Raw genomic sequence first — 20,233 nt, forward strand, 5'->3', positions numbered from 1 at the left:
AGACAATTTATAGTGTCACGGTGTTTACTATTTTTTTTTTCGAACTTTCAATGAAATTTCATACAGAAAATGACATCAATGAGACTTTTAGGACCTAGGTATTGTTAACAAAACAAATACAAAATAGAGAAAGAAAGAATAGGAACAACAAAGACGGCTAAAGTTTCATAGAATATCAATAACTTAACATTATATAAGGTTATAAGAGAATATATAATAAAACCTAATAGACTTTAACTTACTAACATAAAAACACAATAACTTAAGTCCAATACTTTATTATCTAATAGGTATAACGGGTTATATACATATTTAGAGATAATGAATTTTGCCCCGTTCAACAAAATTCAGACTCCCGTACCAGATGTATATCAATGCAAATTTAATAGACATTCATATATATGACCAACGAAAATTTATAATTATATCAAGAGAAAGAAAAAGAAATAATAGTCATGTGAACACATTAAAAGAAGTGTAATAATCTAAGCCACTCATTTACAATTTATTTAGATCTAAGGGTCAATAATCATTCTCATAATTCTCACATAAAAATAGCATTCTCACTTGATATGTCTTTTATATATATATATATATATAAACACATAATGATTTAATCTGGGGCGAGGTCTACGGAATCCCATTCAACCTTGTTAGTTTTGTTTTTGTATAGACATAAATCACATGATATAATCTGAACTAGGTTTTCTAAAATTTCGGATTTAACTTTGAACTTGTCAAATAATTCATCCGGTCTCAATTATAAGCAACTTTATATTTTTTATGTTTATTCAATAAACGATGTATATGGTTTATAATATAGACCGCATAGCCATTTATTAAATAAAAATCATATACATCATTTATTAAATAAACCTCAAAAAATTATTTATAATTGAAACCTGACTGAGTATAAAATTATTTATAATTGAAACCTGACTGAGTATAAGATACTCGAAAGTCTCTATACATGTCCTACCAATAAATCTCTCATAAAAAGAAGCTGACTATAAGTGAGTTGAATTCTTCATCTTGGTTGATTAAGTATTACGTTCTCTGTCCATGCATAGGTTGAAAAAAAATACGCTTAATTGAATTTGAGACTATACCAATTGTATTCATACATACATAATATTCTCTCCCTTTTTCATTACTCTCTCCGTTCTATAATAATTAAGTCTTTTATTCATTTTAGATATATTAAATAAATTGAGCATGAATTAAATATCTACTTGGAGTCGTGCAAATTGCAACAGACATAAGAAGGAATAATAACCGAGTCTTTTGCTATTTTATTCTCTATTATTTCAATTATTTTAATAGATTTTTCTTATGTTATTAATGAGGAATAATTTTATAATATAATTCATATTTTCTCTTTTCAATACAAAATTAACTATATGTTTTAATATGTATAAAAATCTCAAAACAGCTTATAATAAAATATAGAAGAAGTATAAAGTAGCATATTGAGAAGCATGTTAAAACACAACAAAAAGATAAATAAAATTAAATGACAAAAACATTGAATTTGTAATTGACAGTATGATAAATAGTTCATATAATAAATGTAATAAGATTAACCTTAGTGATCTAAAGGTATACAAGCAACTTTTAATTAATCATAACAAACTTCTAATACTTTAATCGATCAATATTAAACTAATTTTAATTAATATCTAATAGGGTTTCTGTAGGGTTGAAAACTAGGAAAATGAATCTCCCAAATTTTTTGAGTCATGGCTTAGGTGGAGTCCCATGGCGTGGGGCAAATGCAGGTGGAGGAGGTGGACTTGGCGAGTTTCCCAATTTCCTCATCTTCATATCTACAAATTGAACTATACATTATTATAAAAAATTCAAAATATATTTCAAGATTAAACAAATTTAACTACTACTTTCTGAACATTATTAACATGCATGACTTTGTACATTTTTAGTTCATTTATTTCAATGTGGACAAAGACAAACCTGCACTAACTGGAGCCAATTGCATAAACAAAGTAAAGGTGATTATTAACAAAATGAGAAAACGCAAAGAAATTTGATTAGATATGATGAAGATATAAGCCATTTCAGTCTCACAATATTAAAGTTTTTTTTAACAAATCAAAATGGAATATATTGCACAAAAGAAAGGTGGTTCACCCCGCACAAGGTGTGCTAAAGTGGTAAAACACCCAAAGTCTGATACAAACTACAGGCACCTAACAACGATGCCCGCACCAAAGAAAATAAAAAATAAAAAATTACATGATACCCATACAAAATAGTGGGTATCTCCACCAGTCATGAAAACCAAAAGAAATAGTAACAACATTTGAAGAAAGCCATAAGAAGGAATTTAGCTTCACTCTTTCAACAATGCTGAGAGGATCACTAACCGTACTTTTGAATACACCGTTATTTCTCTCCTTCCAGATTGCCCAAATACAAGCCAACCAAATAACCTTCAAGTAGACATGAGATGCTCGCGGCAAACCTGCCAAATTAATAAACTGAACAAAATGTTGTTTTACCGAACCATGAAACACACAAGGGATACCTAGCCAATGACACACTAGGTACCAAACTTTCCCAAAGACAGTACACCCAATGAAAAGATGATCCACCGTCTCAGGTATACCACACCCCCCAACACATAGAATGTCAGCAGTCTGTAACACTTGACGACGCACCAAATTTGCTCTAGTAGGAACTCTATCTTGGAGAAGGCGCCAAGCAAACACAGACACCTTGCTAGGAACACATTTGTGCCACACATCAAGCCCGGCGCCTGTAGATACTTGAATCACAATATTAAAGTTAATGAAAGTAAGCTATTAGCTAAGACAATTTATATAGAGTCACGGTGTTTACGTATTTTCTTTCATACAGAAAATGACACCAATTACTAACATTAATTTATATTTAAATAAATAAATTATGCCAAGTTACTTGGTATACTATAAACAAAAATTATCAATCGCCTAGAATTTTTTTTTTTTGAGGGAAATCAATCGCCTAGAATTTTAAATTTCTCCAGTTGAAGAATTCTCGTGATTGAAAAAATATTTAATGTCAAGAAATATGAAATGACATAATTAAACCGCGTGGTATTACGTATATAGAAGACTAAAAATTAAAATATGAAACTTGAAAGATAATAAATGATATATGATATTTGTGTACAGAAATATAGTCCATATGGTTGGGGACAAGAAATGAGTAAAAGATATTTCAAACAGTATATTACTCCCTCCGTTTCAAAATGAGTGTCGCTTTAGCCAAAAAAAAAAATTTCAAAATGAATGTCACTTTCGATTTTCAATGCAATAATAACTTTTTCTTTTCAATTGTACCCTTCAATTAATATTATGATACACTACTTCCAAAGTTATTTTTTCTTTAATGAAAAACAAACCAATAGTTGATTAGGATAATTTGGTAAAATTGCTATGACATTTGACTACTTTATTTCATTCCTTAATTTGTGTGCAATTGGCTAAAGCGACACTCATTTTAAAACGGATGGAGTATATTATATGCCAATTGAAGAAATTACTGATGCAATGCAAATGGACGTAATGAACTTAGATTGGATGACTCTGCTAGGAACTTAGGGTTTAATTATTCATTCTGAAGTTGAATATTGACCCCGTAGCAGTGTGTTTGAATCTGCATTAGATTTGTTGTTGTTGAACTCTATGTTGTTGTTGAATCTGCATTACTGATGCATTCGATTCAGTGTGCTTAAACATCTGAATCCACCAAACCTAATCTCGCATTGGACAGGAAAATTAAAACACCGCAACCACACCGATATTTTCTCTTTTATTTGCTTTTAAAATAAGTTTCGCTAATTATCGAGTTGAACGACCAATCCTTGTAAAAACGATTAACTTACTACTATATTACTTGATATGATTTGATGCACTTGTTAATTGCCTAAATTACGTCATCAATTCTCCAATCAAAACTATGATATAATTTAATTGAATGTACGTGTAAAAGAGATTAATTGAAGAGTCCAAATGTCACATCATACAAATTAATCTTAAAAAGTCATGGGCATAAGCCACTTACATGTAATACCGCAAAAAGAATGTGATGTTGTAATAAAGTCGAGTATGAATAAAATATTAATATACAAGATAAATTTGTGAAACTCAATTTGAGTTATTTAGAGTTCACCATTTGAATAAAAAATAAAGAGCACTGATACGTGAACATCCTAACGTGGCTGTACCACTTTGTACACCTCTTAGCTGTCACATTTTTAATATAAAATAATAAGCACAGTCAACTAAAATTAAATAGAAAAATAAAATAATTCAATCCATGTTTGCTCTCTCTCTCTCTCATCCCATTTGTCCCTCTTTCTCCCTCTCATTGACACAAAACCGGTTCACTTTCTCTGCATCTCGTCGGCGACAACCACACAATCAATCTCCTCCCACACACTCAGAGTCGCCGCCGTGAGTCGCCGTCGTGTTCTGTCACAGTCCCCGCCGTCATTAACTCCGTGTGTTTGTATCCTCCCAATCGGCGTTGCTTCACTATCTCCTTTGTTGGATGGACTGTCTCTGCTCTGACTTTGTTGAAGGTGAACTCTATCTTGTTGTTGGTTCTTCAATTTATGGGTTCATGGTTTGCATTTAGGGTTTTTGATGTTTTGAAATTTGTTTTTCAAAATTGGTAAAAAACATCTTTTTCTCTCCAACATCTGATGCATGTGTGTGACTATGTGAGGAATTCTATAATTTTATTGTGATACTGTGAAACCAAATCTACAATTTATGGGATACTACTTACCCCTTGTATAATGAAGAGTTGATAAATTAGTTGCCTGTTATATAATTAGTTAAACATCATCTAAATTAACCACCATATGTACCTTAAAAATAATAACCTTTATTTTTTCATGAGTTTTCATAACCATATCAAGTTAGGATTTTGTGTGTGTTTATCTACATATGTCACTAAGTATTGAAAGAATCTTGATAGGATACATTTATTCTTAAATTTCAAAAAGAATTTTGAATACTACTGCAAGTTTTTTTACTTTGTGATGCAGAACCATATGATATATTAGCTTATGAATCTTGACTGATGAGCATGAGTGAGAGTTGAACTGTTGTCCATCTTTGACAGAATTTTGGAAACCTAACCAAAACAAAGATAGGCTTAACCATGTTTTATCAAAGGTGTAAGCACTTTTTATGTTCATGTCCAATTTGTGTCTTTTCTCACTATTTGTCCACATGATTTATGTAAAAGTAATACCTTTGAGGCACACTGGTGAATTGAATGATGAGCATGAGTGAGGGGTGAAAAAATTTCTATCTTTGAAAGGCAAACTAACAAACTTTCTGACGCACTTAACCATTATTTTTCAAATGTGTAATCACAATTTATTTCCCTTACCAATTTTTCTCTTTCTCAGCATTTCTGCACATGATCTCAGGGAAATAAATATACTTGAGACACACTTGTGAGTAGATTGATGATTGTATAGTAAAATGTTAAGTATCCTCTATGTTTGATAGACTTTGTATAAACTAACCAAATTGCTTAAACACTTTACCACACATTTTATCAAATGTGTAACCACTATTTGTTTATGACCAATTGTCGGACAATCTTATATAAATAGATGACTTATACTTAGTAGAAGGAACAATTCTCTTTGTCTTGTTCTTAAAATTCCTCTCATATCATTTACTCTCACTAGTTCTTCTTTTCTTGTTTTTGTTTTAGATATGAGGTGACCATTAAAGTAGAGCTTACTAAGGATATTAGAGAGCAGTGATGCAGTGGATACTCAGTTGTGTATGGGTATACAATAACATTCTACAAACATGGGTGTAAGTTCATTTTCTCCCTTATTTCAATTATGTCACACTCCCCTGAAATGTGATTGAAAAGTTTTGAATGTTTATGATAACGATAAGTTGTTGATGTTAGTAAATGTGGGTTGGTTTTAAACTATGTTGCTTTGAATGATATCTAACGATAATACTTTAAATCTCTATTATAGTTCATTGTCAAACTACATCTTTGTTTGTATAATTGTCCCAGACTAAAGATATAGATGCGTAATAAATGGTTCATTTTCAGGTACATTTAAGGCATGTCTTTGAAACGAAATCATTGATAGAAGTCAATAAAAAAGCCGAGTCAAGCTCAAAAGAATCAACTTCAAGCGACTACGTTCAATTTTTTTAATTTTAGTTTTATTATGTGATGTACTTATTCGGCCATGTATAAGATATAGTTAACTTATTTAGTTTCAGTTTTATTGTTTAAAGCACTTATTCCACCATGTAAATGATATGGTTGTAATGTTCTACAAATTCATGGACATATTATAAATTTACTTGTAAATGTACAAAGTATGAACAATGGATATATCAATGTTATTTTGCATTGTAATTGTTTTCTTTGTTGCAATCCTATTTTCTTTGTACTCGAAGTAGTTTAAACTCGAAAACATAGATTGTCTTAAAATGATAATGTTTTCACCACATTCTATCAGTTTTGATATTTCATTGATAAATTGCCTTAAAAAGATATTATTTTCACAAGAAAACTATATATAACCAAATATTTGAAATTGTGTAACCACAATTTTACAAAGGCGTAACCACATATTTTTTCATGCATTTAAAATTGGTCGTTTCTAAGCTTGCTAGCCTCACAACAGAAAATTAATTAAATTAAGAGTCCAAGAAACATAGAATATCGGTCACTTTTGATATTTCATTGATAAATTACCTTAAAAAGATATTGTTTTCACAGGAAAATTATATATAACCAAATATTTCAAGCGTGTAAACACAATTTTACAAAGGCGTAACCATAATATTTACATCTGGGAAATATAAACTAGCCAAATATATGGTCTGTATGACCACATTTTTACAAATTCGTGACCACTATTTTTTCATAAATTAGAACTTGTCCGTCTTTAGGCATGATAAACTCACAGATTGTAAATCAGGTTATTTATGGTTGGAAAGGCTGTTAGTGTAGTGATCAAATGAGATCATGCGTTCGATTCGCCTAAAACGATATTATTTACACTTGGAAAAGAAAAACTAGCCAAATATATGGTCTGTATGACCACATTTCTACACATGCGTGACCACTGTTTTTTCATAAATTAGAACTTGTCCGTCTTTAGGCGTGATAAACTCACCGATTGTAAATCAGGTTATTTATGGTTGGAAAGGCTGTTAGTGTAGTGATCAAATGAGATCATGTGTTCGATTCGCCTAAAACGATATTATTTACACCTGGGAAAGAAAAACTAGCCAAATATATGGTCTGTATGACCACATTTTTACACATGCGTGACCACTATTTTTTCATAAATTAGAACTTGTCCGTCTTTAGGTGTGATAAACTCACCGATTGTAAATCAGGTTATTTATGGTTGGAAAGGTTGTTAGTGTAGTGATCAAATGAGATCATGCGTTCGATTCGCCTAAAACGATATTATTTACACCCGGGAAAGAAAAACTAGCCAAATATATGGTCTCTATGACCACATTTTTACATATGCGTGACCACTATTTTTTCATAAATTAGAATGTCTGACAATTGGCTTGAATTGATTTTTTTTTTTGCACATGTAAGCTACAGATAACCAAATAAACGAACAATATAACCATAATTTGTCAATGTCGTAACCATAATTCTTTCATGCATTCAAAATTGGCAAAATTTGAATGTCTTTAATAATCCAATTGAACCAGGAATTAACACAGGTCTGTCCCAGATAATCCCTGCAAATTGAAAATATACATTCTTTTAGAAGATCTAAATTAACATCAATTTTCAGAGATTAGATATTGCAAAGAAAAGAAGCTTCATATGGATAACCACATTTTTACAAATGCGTGACCAAATATGTGCTACCCATAACCGGTATTTAACAAAGGCGTAACAACATTTTTTTATTACCAAATTTGTGAAGTCTTTACCCACTTTTTATCAAAGGAGTAACCATTAATTTTTTGACTGTTAAAATTATCGTGTGACTTTTTATCACATCATAACATTACAAGACACACCCTTCAAAAAAAAAACATTACAAGACACATAAAGGGGCACAATCATGGTATTTCTCTCATAAGTTATTTCTGCTATCCACCAATCCTTCCAAAATAATGTATTATTTCTGCTACCAAGCGCTCTTTGAATTACCACTGAAATCCAATTTGATTCCACATCAAATTCCCTTCCAATCGAACACAAATCACTCCACCATACCTGTTTTATCTTGGTTTTCGGGTGTCAAACATTGATTACGTTTGAACCTTTTTAACCGGTGATATCTTATTTTTTCTTGGGAAGGGAAAAAGTAAGCAAAACCCTTGAGGATCGAGGTCCGGGAGTTGTTTTCGCTACGGGAAGGTGTTAGGCACCCATAACGACTATAGTATCCTATAGGAACCGTCTTTAATTTCTACGCGCGCGCTTTATTTTTAAATGCTATTTGAAAGTGTTTATTTATGTCTAAGAGTTTCTAAGTGAAGAATTGGAGGGAGGACAATGTGTTTGAATTTTTATTTTATTTGAATTGAAGGAATTTTGTTCCTTGCCTACGTACCCGTTTAAGGGATCAAATCCACCGTAGTTCTCTTCCAAAAATGTTTTTGTTTTTGTGGGTTGATTTTAAGTTTGAAAATTGGAATTTGAAGAATAAGAGAGAGAGAGAGGCCTCAAGGCATGAGATTTATGAAAAGAGTGAGGTGGAATTAGTCAATTGCAAAAAGGTCTAAGTATGATTAAAATTCTTTAAGATTTTTGTTTAAGAAAAAGAAAAGGAAAATTCAATGGGATTTTGATCCCAAGGTTTATTAAAAAAACATTTGAGTGAAATTGTTCATATTTTTTTGGAAATTTGATTTTTCTAAGTGTAAATCCTAAGCATTCATCTAAACATACAATCCTAAACATACATCTAAACATGCATATTCTAGCCATATACCTTAAGTGATATGTGTGCATGTGTCGGTGCTTGTGTCGGTGTACATCATTAGAGTCCATTGTCCTTATTACATCATTGGCCTAGATACATTCTATGGTCTTGCAAGAAATTTAAAATGGCATGAAAGTAAAGTACAAAAGTCCTAAGTATTACATCCTAAATTTTGGTGAAACTTAAAGTGCAAGAAGTAAGATGGAGAGGGAGATGAAATATGGAATGCTCATGGATGAATGAAACATGGAATGAAAATGTTAGTAGATTAAGGCATAAAATGAAATTTAAGCAAGTAAAATTTGCATAGTAAGACAACCATGAACAACCATAAAAGAAATGACTAGACTTAACAAAAGGTGGTAAAATGTGTCTAAGAATTCATCACAACAATGGGGCAAATACTAAGGCCTCTAATCCTCACGTTATGGCATTTTTCAAAGGTTTTATTTCCATCACAATCATGAGAATTAGGGACAAGTACCAAGTCAAGGAATCATGATTCACTCTTAGACATATTTTACACACTAAAGTATTTACATAACTTGTAAGACAAGAAATTCACAAATCAATTCACAAAACAGGGGAGAACAGCACCAAACCAGAGACATATACATTGTAAATTCATACATCAAGAAACAATATATCATAGAAAAATTTTAGGGTCAAGAATATGTAAAAACTTCATAAATCTTAACAAAAAGGTGAACAATTAACAAGAAATATCACACATATCTTCCATCAGGTCCTAACATGTAACAAAGTCACAAGAAATACCAAGAAAATTGTCAAGAACACATAGAAATATTTTTAGGAATTTTTACTAGAATTTTTAGGCAAGGCATGGGTGTAAAAATCGAAACACAGTGTCAGAATAGTAAAAAACAGGAAACAATGAAGCTGCAACGAAGCAAAGGCCCAAGCCCAAGGTCAATGCTGGATATGGATCACTCCCTCTATATATCCTAAGAGGCCGGTCTAGGCCTCATTCGTTCCATTCACTTCTCTCTCTAACTCTCAGACTCTCTCTTCTCTCTCTAAATCCTCCACCGTCTTCTCCGGCGGAACTAGCCACCGCCGGTGACGATGAAGCCCTAAACTCATCAAACTTTCACGATTTAAGACTTTTTACCGTTCATTTTTCGATCTAAACATGAAACAAACACTATAAATTGCAAACGAAGCTTGGATCTATGCAGATCGGAGTTTAAACCTTTCGTTTCTTGATCTTTCAAAACTCTTCGAACTCTTTTGAAACGAGGCTTTAATCCATGTTATTTTCTCTGCTGATTTGAACTCGATTTTGTAAAATGAACGGTGAATCTTTGCAGATCTGAATTTTAGGGTTTGGTTTCGAAGTTTTTGAAAGTTTTTTTGGAATATATCAAAACGAAACCCTAAACTGAAGTATTTTACTCACTCATGATGATTACAAGCCTCGTTTCAAGAAATAAACGGTGAATCTTTGAAGATTCATATCCTTAGGGTTTCGTTTCAAAGTCCTTCGAATCCTTTTCGAAGTTCTTCTTCAACTCACCGTTTATTTCTGTTTGTGGAACCTCGTTGAGCTTTTGCGATGAAAACGAAGGGGTTTTTCGAGGATTACCTGGTTTTACTTGGAGATTCGAACGAAAGATCCTTGTTGGAGCTTCTGGTAAGTTCTGAACCGAAAATAAATCGGTAATCTTCTTCTTCTTCTTCACTGATTCAAAATTACTTCGGTCCCTCTTCTTCTCACCTCAAAATCCTTCGTGATCGCACTTTGTGCTTGAATTGCGAAGGTACGAATTCAATGATGAAGATTCTTGATGAATCTCTGAGAATTCGTATCAACCTGAATTGATTTTGCACAATAATTGCTGAATTAAGCTTTGCATTGATGAAAATTGATATGATTCTGATGAATTTTGAAGTTCTGGAAACAGTTAGGGTTTCTGTTATGAATGTTCTTGAGGGTTTTTTCTGGAAATTTTGGTGTTTGATCTTTGATGATCGGAGAGAGAATTGGGAACGTGTTTTTGGTGATTTTTTGATGAGTTGGCGTGTTGTGATTGATTCTGTTACTGCATTGAATGATGTGGCCTATTTATAGCTGACATGTGTGATGATTGAGCCAATAGCTTGCTGACACCTGTATTTGGACTGTAACTAACTCGTCCTTGGACTATTTCTGGACTTTTGGGCCTTTTTGCAATTTTGGGAAATTTGAAGGACTGTTCTGCAAACCAAAAAAAAAGGACCAGACTGCAAATTTTGGACAAAATGACTTTAACTGTAAATTTTAAAAAAGTTTAAAGGGCTGAAAAAGAAAAGTGGACCAAAATGCAATTATTAAAGATTAAAGGGCTGAAAAAAGAAAAGAAAAGTGACAAAAAAGGGCTGATATGCAAATTTTAGGACTTAGAGGACTAAAGTGCAAAAATGAAAATAAAAATAAAATGAATTAAAAATTGGTAAAATTGACTAAACGTAAAGTGAAACGATTAAAATTGGCAAAACGGACTAAAATGAACCAATTACCTAAATGAGGTACTTTAAAGTAACCTCTCTCTGCCAAAATTTCGTGTGAAATGACCAAAATGCCCTTGGAGCTAAAACGACGAAAAATGACTCAGATGCAATTTTAAAAGGGATTTTTAACAGAGAATTAAAGCAAACATTTATACAAGCAAATTAAAAGACTCAGAGACAATTTTAAAAGTTTGAACAGGGTTTTGACACATGAAAAGACTAAAATGCCCCTAGGGGCTAAACTGACTCAAAATGACTTCAAATGCAACTTTTAAACTGGATTTTGTCATAGAATTGAAATAAAGACTTATTCAAACTATTTAAAAGGACTCAAACAAATTTTTAAAAGACTGAAAGAAATTTTAACACAGGAAATGACTAAAATACCCTTCTTTGTGAATTTTGCAAATAACATTGAAATAAAATGCAGAGAAAGATGTAATTGATCATAGACAGTTCAAATGACTTGAAATGCGAGAAAAGAAGAATTGAGTTAGTATTTTTAGGTCCAAAATTAGGGTATAACAATACCAAATCTAGTCTTCCACCTATTATTCCTTCCGGCCTTCCATCTATTTTACTGATAAGTTGAACAATTTATATAATGGAGACATTAGACAACTTTACAATTATAATACCTATCAGTCAAACTCATGGACAATATTAGTAAAATCACATATACATTAAATGAGAAGCAAAATAAACTGAGAGAAACACTAACCTGCAATGGATAAAGTATTAGCAAAACTTATACTATAGTATTGGAAAGCTCAGGGACATAGACCATTTTCAATGAGTTGAGCCACCTTCATTAAAAATGCTTTTTCAAACTAAAAATATCACTTTTTTTCACCATTTATATACAAATAGATGAAACTAAAAATGATACATGATATTGTGTTCCCTCTGATACCTACCCATACCAAACACAAATTCAATGACCATGAAGGTTTTGATATAAAGCATAAATATGTTCCAAGACATCCCTTCTACACTTCACCATTTCAAAGAATAACATTACCATAATTATGACTACTCGCTCGCCTATAAGATCAACACACCTTAACTGCTCCCAGAGCTGCAGTCTTATTGACATTATAGAATAGCAGATATGGGTAGGTTATTTACATCGAAACCATGATAGAGGTCGGTACATCTAGCCTCCCTTTATATTAGCTCCTTCCACAACTCCAAATAAATAATGAGCACACAAATTTAAGCACCCAAAACATTAACAGTAACAACATCCATCATCTAAGAAACTCTAAAAAGAACAACAAATAAATTAAGATAATAACACGCTATTATTCTAGAGAATTCAAATTCACAAATCATCGATGTTATACTCGACATCATCAGCAAAACTCAAAACATTATATATCATTATGATCATGGTCATCATTCCATATAATGATATAACAACTACAATCTAAACTTTAATCAAACAAAAAGAATACTTTTTCAACTCCTATCAATATCCTTATCAATCATCATCCAGAATTAAAAGTCGAGTTCACATAGCAAGAAGTCAAGATTAACAATGTTGGTGAAAAGGGAAAATGCTAGCCACAGGCTGAAATGCTACAAAGGAATAGGAAAAAGCTTACCTTGTCGATTTTAACAAATAAACGAAATTCAACAATTAACAAAGAGGTTAAAAAACCAAAGGCACTTCATACACCCTTTGAAAGAAAGAAAAATTATTATGCAACGAGGTCTTTGCAAGGATAAAAGACAAATCTTGAAAAGTCAATCAACATTGAGTTAAATAATTACTAATAATGTTTCAAAGCTTTCTAGAGTTAAAAATGAAAGAATGGGTGCAAGTGATATATAATAACTAAGTTAACAACACATGAACAACCCCATGGTCAATAATCGTGGTCACACATATCATGAATCGTAGTATGTACATCAAAACTTATTTTTGAAATACTACTGAATATGGTTATGTTTCATAATTTTAGACTGACTCAACTTTAAATACTACACATATATTTGTCGGTCTGGAGCATAAGTTGAACACTATGAAATAGTTTGATAACAATTTGCATCTGAGAACGAAGCCAAATAAATCTTTGTAAATAAAATCTCTATGTAATCCAGAATAATCATGCAATGTGTATACCAAAACTTAAATCAAACAGAAATTTATCCAAAAACTCACATTGAATTACTCTCTAACAAAACAAATGACCCATATCTTAAATCACAAACTAATTCCCTTTCAATCTAGTAACCCATATCATAATCCATAACTTAATCATGCAGGAATTTACCCAAAAACTTAAATTAAATTACTGCAAAACTTAAATTAAATTATGTCTCAGACACAGACATAAATTTACCCAGAAAGTTAAATTAAATTATTATCTCATACCAATCATGACTCACAAGAAATATGAAGAAAAAATTTCAAAACAGATAAACATATAAACCCTAAATGCTTACCCACAACCTAGAAATTGAAGAACAAATTCCAGATAAAACTCACATTCAACAGAAACAGCAACATAGACAGTTAGGACGGCGAATCTGAGCCCAACGATTGTGAAGAAACATAGCGAGTGGAGAATACGGCGCGAGTGTGGTCGTTTGGAGTGGAAGCTGCGGCGCTATACGAGATGTTGGGAGTGGAGGCGACGTCGTGATTGGCTGAAAAATGGAATTGAGACAGTGAGAGGCGAAGAAATGAAAGTGAGAGAGAGAGGGGGTGTAAGCCAGATCTGTTTCTTATTTTCATATTTTTTATTGCCAACTAAGGAGTGGTAGGAGGGTGTATCACCAAAAGGGTGTTCACCAATCTTTTTCCAAAAAGAGCTAGGTTGTTTTAAGATGATGTGACGAAAGGGTACCCACAAAATAATCATTGAAAGAGTTCACCAACCATGTGATAAGCCCTAAATAGGTATTAGAACAAATGATAACAAAAGGGGTAATTCAAACCGAACAAAATATGATTCAAAGAGCAACACAATCATGGCTAAGCAGAAGAACTTCTATGTAAATGATACTATGAATGTTCAATCAACTACTTTGCTATTTTATACAATTAATCTCGTTCTTAAGGCTTTTTATGTGTGATTAATGAGTACTAACCCTAACTTTGTTCCATAAATTGATTTAAGTCACAATGATTACTAACCCTTTGCCTTGTAAAGTTTGCTTGATGCTTCAATAAATTGAATAAAAGTGTGTGCAAGGATCTCTATTTATAGTAGATGATTTTTTAAGGGTTAAGAGAAATAAAACATGGTTTTCCACTAAAAAACAACTTGGAAAACAAGCAAAAGGCACCTCCTGGACATCACCCACATGCGAGGCGCATAAGGTGAGGTGTAGGGGTGCATGGGAAAGGAAGCAAAACTGTCTCATGAGCAGGGGCACATGTCCCATGGCCAAGGGCGCAGGAGGCAGTAACTCCAATGTGAATTTTGCAATTTTTCGCCCTTTTTTCGATCATTCTTTCGTCTACCAATGCTTTGGAAATTGAAATGAATTCCGTTCATCTTGTATTGTTTTCAACTATCTTCTAAGAACTATTGGTATTGAATCTTCATATCCTTGATCCTTCACTTGATGTCTTGTTTTGTCGATTTACATGATTTCTCACTAAAAAAACTCAAAACACTTATGGAGTTGCATGATTTAGGATAAAAGCGAATTATAACGACTTGAATGAAAAAAATACAATTTTTTTCCTCAAACCATTGACAACTCCTCTAAATTACAACTTAGTTGGCTTCAAATGCAAAGAAAATTAATAAAAACATAACCTAAAATATCATAGAGTAAATTACACTCCCCTCCCCATAAAGATGTTTGAATTACACTTCCCTCCCCTCTTATGTTATAATATACACTCCCCTCCCCTCTTATTCAAAACATATTAGACAACTTTTCACTCCCCTCTCCTAGGAGAAGCTTGAATTACATTCCCCTCCCCACTTATGTTAAAATCTACATTTTACTCCTTCAATATTTTTTTTTTATTTTTAATAATCTAGCAAAAAAAAATCTAACACACTTCGGAAAATAATAGTATTGCGGGTCTATTTTAATATAATATAAAATTGAATACATATTTTTCATTATTTTCTATTCACAATTTCATTAACATGTAGTTTTAATTAAACCCTATTATAAAATATGAAACAACCCAAAATAAAATTAAAATATGTGAAAAATTACTACGACAATAAAGCATGGTTATTTTAAAGTTAATTTTATACTCTGAATTATAAAATCAATAGCAAAATATTTAAATTTAATTATCATTGACATTTAAATTATAAAGAAATTAATTAATTTCTCTTGAATGGTGGTTCAAAATTAATATATATCATAAAAATATTTATTTATGTTAAAATAGATTAAAGTGTACTGCATATTTAATTATTAAGGGAGGGGATTATAATTCAAGCATCTTATAAGAGAGGGGAGCATAAATTTTACTTTTCAAAGGAGGGGAGTGTATATTTTAACATAAGAGGGGAGGGTAGTATAATTTAAGCATATTTGAGGGGAGGAGAGTGTAATTTACTCAATATCATATGATGCTCAGTCATCAACGATCCTTCATTCTCTGCTCACTTGTAGTATTTAGCGAGAGTTTTACAAACATTGTAAACATGTTCACATTTTCCAAAAATTAAGCTACTGCGCATGGGAGAAGCTTTAGCTGTTGTCCCATTGGCCTATGTGGACTTTACAATGCGCCTCCGCACATGGAAACGACTAAGGAGTGTTGTTTGCTTAATCTTCAGGGCGATTTTGGTGGAAAAACTCTATTTTCACTTCCTTAACCCTTAAGTAATCATGCACTATAAATAGAGACCCTTGCACAGTCTTTTATTCATTCAAAAAGTTAGCGGTACTAGGCAAGGGTCAAACATCAGGAGCTTTAAGGCATATAATATCCTTTCTCCTCTTGTTCTCTCTAGGGTATTTTTTTCTATTGTTTTGTAATGATATCAGTTGCCATGAGCAACTAAACTTCTTTGATTATGGTTCCACAATGAACCTTTCTTATTTGTTGGATTTCATTAATAAAGTTTTTATTCAGTTTATAATCTAAAGTCTGATTTAATTCGTATATGTTCAATTTTATCAAAATCAGAGACGAAGCAATATTAGGATTGACAACTCTCGCACTCGTTCTAACAAGACAATAGTGAATTGCTTAATATAATTGAATCTAAGTATGAATTTAGGGTTATAAGTCATCTTTCAGGACCCTCATAATTTGCAAGGGTGAATTGCAGGGAAAGCTATGTCCACAGAGCCTTAATGAGGTTATGTTCTACTTTCTTAAATCAAAACATAAGGCAAGTTATAAACGAATGTTTTCTTAATTTAATTTCAAACAAAGACGAACGTGGAATTCAAGGATTCCCTAATCGTCGTTAAGCATTTGAATCAACCAAACCTAATCTCGCATTGGACAGAAAAATTAAAACCCTGCAACCACACCGATATTTTCTCTTTTATTTGCTTTTAAAATAAGTTTCTCTGATTACCGAGTTGAACGACAATCCTTGTAAAGACGGTTAACTTACTACTATATTACTTGATACAATTTAATGCACTTGTCAATTGCCTAAATTACGTCATCAATTCTCCAATCAAAACTATGATATAATTTAATTGAATGTATGTGTAAAAGAGATTAATTGAAGAGTCCAATTGTCATGTCATACAAATTAATCTTATAAAGTCATGGGCATATGCCACTTACATGTAATACCGCAAAAAGAAAGTGATTACTTGTAAAATTTTATTTTTATTTTTATGATTACGTGTAATATCTAATCTAGTCTAATTACTTCAAAAAAGTTTTCCTGAACTTAACTCAGTTGGTAAGAACAATGCATAATATATGCAAGGTTCGGGGTTCGAATCCCAGCAACCACAAAAAAATTACTTCAAAAAAATAAAATCTAATCTAATCTAAATCTAATCTAAATATTTTTTTAAAAATGTTGTAATGTCTACAATGAAAGTATATAAGCTATCAAATTAGGACAAACTGTATATTATTTACTCCAAATAACACCAATAGTCCAATACCCTTTTACAAACGTCCTGAAGGAATTTTAATCCATCCTTTAAAGTTACAATGTGAAATTCTTATGAAAGAAAAAAAAAAAGTAGTTTATACTTTCTTTATTCACCTCCAAGTTGGATATTCCCCCTAAAACTACTTATATGTATAGAACATTATAAGGCTCGTGATGTCTGTTGTGGTCCACGGAAGAAACATAACATGAAACTTTATTCGCCTCCAAGTTGGACTAAGGTGAAGAAGAAAATCATCTTGTACATTTATATCATAGGTTGATGCTTATGGAAATAAGATTATAAAATTTAATAAAGTAAATTTTAAAAATTGGGTTCGGGACGGAGGTGGGTGCGGGGCAGGTGTAAACATCCCTCGCCCCCGCCCCCGTACTAAAAATCCAAATTTCCCCCACACCCGCACCCAGTTAAATAGACTTTTCCCCGTTAAATTCGGGGCGGGGTCGGTCGGGTCTGACGGGGGCGGGTTCCGGTGCCATGTATAACTCCTGGGCTTGGGTTAGCTTGTGGTGGAGTAGGTGAATTTGGCAGTTTTCTCTTCTTCATATCTACAAATTAAATTATACATATTATCAACAATTCAAAACATATTTCAAGATTAAGATAATTATATATATATATATATATATATATATATATATATATATATATATATATATATATATATATTAAGATTAAACAAATTCAGTTACTAATTTCTAAACATTATTATGCATGCATGATTTTACACGTTTTTAGTCTGTTAATTTCAAAGACAAACCTGTACTAACCGAAGCCAACAGCATAAACAAAGTAAAGGCGATTATCAACAAGATGAGAAAACGCAAAGAAATTGAATTAGATACGTTGAAGATATAAGAAGCCATCCCACTATATTATATTGAATTTAACATATGATGATATGCTATGCTAGTCTTGTGAATACAATTTATAGGGTCATATATGAAACTTTTTTCTTTCGAACTTTCAATGAAATTTTATAGCGGAAATGACCCCAATTACATTTTTTTTTAGTTGAAAAAGTCAAAAAAATAAATTCGAAATGAAATATATTACTCCCTCCGTCCCTATATCTAACCACCCATTTGACTTTATTTTTCCCCTAAATCTAAACCCCTTTTTCAAATTACTAGATGCATTTATTATTTTTTTCTTAAACATACCCCTAATTAATACTACTAACTTGTTTTGAAATTTAAAAAGTCAAAGTTAATACATATACAAACAAAGGACAATATGGTAATATTAACACACAAAACAAACATAATAATTACACTGTCAGCTTTTCTTAAGAAATGTGGAAGAAAAAAAAACAAAGGAAGATTACATTAAGGAACGGAAGGAGTAATTGAAAGGATCCCCAAACCCGCGTAAGGAGTGTTAGGCTAAGACTCAAAACTACTTATAAGTATTAAACCAAGGATAAAAAAAAAGAAAAAGAACCAAAACAACGAATGGAGCACAAGCTAAATAACATGAATATAACAATGAAGTGGATTTATCCACAGTTGACGAAAATATAAGAGTTTGACTTTATCAAATAATTGCTGAATGGACATTTCCTTTTGCAAGAAAATGAAAATCTTCCATAAAACTCTAGCCAGCCAAATCAGATGAAGCAAAAAAAAGACTCTTCCTAGAATCGCATCCTAAATGAACAAAATATTGAAAATGATCAAGTATTTGCATATTGCCGGTTGAGAAAATTAAATGACGAACCATTGGTGAATAAGAGGCCATATGGAGCCAAACAAGTCATAACCCACAAAAAGATGATTTGTATTTTCCTCCTTCCCACACCCACTCACACAAAAACCTGAATTAGCCTGAATACATTCACGATGAATCAAATTATCTTTTGTTTGTAACGTATTTTCAGCAACCTCGACGCAAACAATGAAACCTTCAATAATATCGCTTTTATCCAAACAATATCATAGTGAAATAATATATCCCTTGACGACGTTTCTGTGCTAACAATTGATAAATACCACAAACTAATAACCCTTTGTCCAACTCTAACTTCCATTTTCAGATGTCATGCACACCATTCTGCAAAAAAAAAAAAAAAAGTTAGACAACATGAGACTACACTCCCCAACCTACTCATTCTCCGAAGCTAACAACCTATTTGTCACTTCCACACATATAGACCTTGACTTTTTAATGTTATTGGCGGGATCCATATAGACCTTTTGTTATAGGGTCTCTAATGGAGTAGTTGAGTATCTATTAGATAATATTATTAAAAAAATGTGTCCATGTGGGACTCCTTTAAAACCTCAAAATTGAAGGTCTCTGTTGTCGATACTCTAACTAATAAAATATGGTGACTATATGATATGGATTCTTCATCGACGTGTTAATTGGAATTTTCATAACACTGTGCAAGCACTGAAATCTCCCTCCATCCTAAGTTTCTTGCCCATGTGGTTTACGTTCAAGTTGATGCAAAATCACGCTGCATTGACTTTGATCCAATGCCATTCCATTCAAAGTTACGTAAAAAAATCTAGCTAGCATTAAATTTCAGGGTCCGGTAAGTCTTAGAGCATGTTTGACCCTCCTTATTTTATACACCCTCCGGTCACTATTATAAGCAAAACTTTGCATTTTAGATTCATTCAATTAATGATGTATATAATCTTTATTATAGACTACATACATCATTTAATG

General features: G+C 32.0%; 4 long non-coding RNA genes across 4 annotated transcripts; 1 reads left to right on the forward strand and 3 right to left on the reverse strand.

The window, feature by feature from the left end:
• Positions 1–1,537: 1,537 nt before the first annotated feature.
• LOC146918060 (uncharacterized) lies at positions 1,538–2,096 on the reverse strand. The gene is made up of 2 exons (XR_015014242.1): positions 1,972–2,096; positions 1,538–1,826 (listed from the first exon to the last, which is right to left on the reverse strand). It is a non-coding gene; the product is annotated as an uncharacterized LOC146918060 (long non-coding RNA).
• A 2,197-nt stretch (positions 2,097–4,293) lies between these two features.
• Positions 4,294–6,414, forward strand: LOC146918061 (uncharacterized). The gene is made up of 2 exons (XR_015015963.1): positions 4,294–5,846; positions 6,100–6,414. It is a non-coding gene; the product is annotated as an uncharacterized LOC146918061 (long non-coding RNA).
• Positions 6,415–12,101: 5,687 nt separating this feature from the next.
• Positions 12,102–14,290, reverse strand: LOC146918062 (uncharacterized). The gene is made up of 2 exons (XR_015015964.1): positions 13,974–14,290; positions 12,102–12,743 (listed from the first exon to the last, which is right to left on the reverse strand). It is a non-coding gene; the product is annotated as an uncharacterized LOC146918062 (long non-coding RNA).
• Positions 14,291–17,490: 3,200 nt separating this feature from the next.
• On the reverse strand, positions 17,491–18,448 carry LOC146918063 (uncharacterized). Its single transcript, XR_015014246.1, has 2 exons — positions 18,318–18,448; positions 17,491–18,105 (listed from the first exon to the last, which is right to left on the reverse strand). It is a non-coding gene; the product is annotated as an uncharacterized LOC146918063 (long non-coding RNA).
• Between the last annotated feature and the right edge of the window lie 1,785 nt (positions 18,449–20,233).

The sequence above is a fragment of the Medicago sativa genome, chromosome 6, assembly GCF_051527215.1.
Source record: "Medicago sativa cultivar Bolivia chromosome 6, Bolivia_mono, whole genome shotgun sequence".
Lineage (NCBI taxonomy): Eukaryota > Viridiplantae > Streptophyta > Magnoliopsida > Fabales > Fabaceae > Medicago > Medicago sativa.